Source organism: Glycine max, chromosome 18 (assembly GCF_000004515.6).
Source record: "Glycine max cultivar Williams 82 chromosome 18, Glycine_max_v4.0, whole genome shotgun sequence".
In the NCBI taxonomy this organism is placed as follows: domain Eukaryota; kingdom Viridiplantae; phylum Streptophyta; class Magnoliopsida; order Fabales; family Fabaceae; genus Glycine; species Glycine max.
In genome coordinates, this window is record NC_038254.2 from 27682497 (window position 1) to 27684057 (window position 1561).

General features: G+C 43.8%; 1 non-coding gene across 1 annotated transcript; it reads left to right on the forward strand.

Annotated features, from left to right (window-relative positions):
• Positions 1 to 216: 216 nt before the first annotated feature.
• On the forward strand, positions 217 to 323 carry LOC113000246 (small nucleolar RNA R71). The gene has a single exon (XR_003265537.1). It is a non-coding gene; the product is annotated as a small nucleolar RNA R71 (small nucleolar RNA).
• Positions 324 to 1561: the final 1238 nt, after the last annotated feature.

Here is a 1561-nt window from a genome sequence, read left to right on the forward strand (position 1 = left end):
GAAGATGAATCCGTGGCCATCTCATGGACTCCTCTAAGGACAATAACATCATTTCTTGCACTGAATTGTTGGGAGTTGGAAGCCATCTTCTCAATCAAATTCCTAGCCTCAGCAGGAGTCATATCACCAAGGGCTCCACCAATGGCAGCATCAATCATACTCCTCTCCATGTTTCTAAGTCCCTCATAGAAATATTGAAGAAAGAGTTGCTTAGAAATCTGGTGGTGAGGGCAGCTTGCAGACAATTTCTTGAATCTTTCCCAGTACTCATACAAGCTCTCTCCACTAAGTTGCCTGATGCCTGAAATGTATTTTCTAATGGCAGTGGTCCTAGATGCAGGGAAGAATTTCTCCAAGAACACCTTCTTCATCCCAGCTGGAGATGGATCTGGGAGCAAGGTAATACAACCAATCTTTTGCCACTCCCTCCAGAGAATGAGGAAAAGCCTTTAGAAAGATATGATCTTCCTGGACATCAGGGGGCTTCATGGTGGAACAAACAATATGGAACTCCTTAAGATGCTTATGAGGATCTTCACCTGCAAGACCATGAAACTTGGGCAGCAAATGTATTAGTCCAGTCTTGAGAACATATGGAACACCCTCATTAGGATATTGAATGCACAAGCTTTCATAAGTGAAATCAGGTGCAGCCATCTTCCTAAGAGTCCTCTCACGAGGTGGAGGTTGAGTCATGTTCTCAGTATGAAAATTAGTAATTGAATGCTCAAAATCAGAATATTCAGAATCACTAGCAACAGAATACTCAGAATGCTCAAAATGCACATGTCATACCCTAATTTCGTCCGGGGACCATCTGTTTGATAGCATGCGACCCTCGCTTGACCGCTTCGAGGAACTTGACACCCATCATTAGGCAATCCGTGAAGTTCCGCGACATGCCGGAAGTCGAAAGGAAACATTGTTGCGCAATCCGTAAAGTTCCGCAACATTCTAGAAGTCTAAGAAAGGATTATTGCACAATCCGTAAGGTTTCGCGACATTACGGAAAGAAAACAAGTATCATTATGTAATCCGTAAAGTTCCGTAACGTTACGGAAAAAGAACCAGCAAAAAAAGCAAAAGGGGGTGTATTTAGAAAAATGGGGGTGCAAATAGAAATTTTCAAATCTGGGCCCTGCTAGAGGATTCTGGGCATTTCCTTGCTTAAGGTGGAAGCAATCTAGCTCGCCTGGGCGAGTTGGGCGGCAACAACCTCCCCCATTTTGTTAAAAAAATGGCTTCCGGGACTCCCGTAATGCTTCCGTAAAATTCCCATAACCCTAAATAAGCATATTTCACTTAATATGGGTGAGGGGGAAGAGAAAAAGAGAAGAAAGTCAAGTCCTATATGCTTCCGTATCTTTTCCGTAAAATACGAAAGAAGGGGGTGAACTTATCAAAATGGGGGGGGGTGCAAATAGCAATTTTCAAAATTTTGAATTTGGGCCTGCCAGAGTATTTTCGAAGCAGGGTTGCTTCTGGAGGAAGTAATCCAGATCGCCTGGGCGAGCTGGGCGGCAACCTCCTCTCCCTTTTTCTTATAAATAGGCGAAAGGGG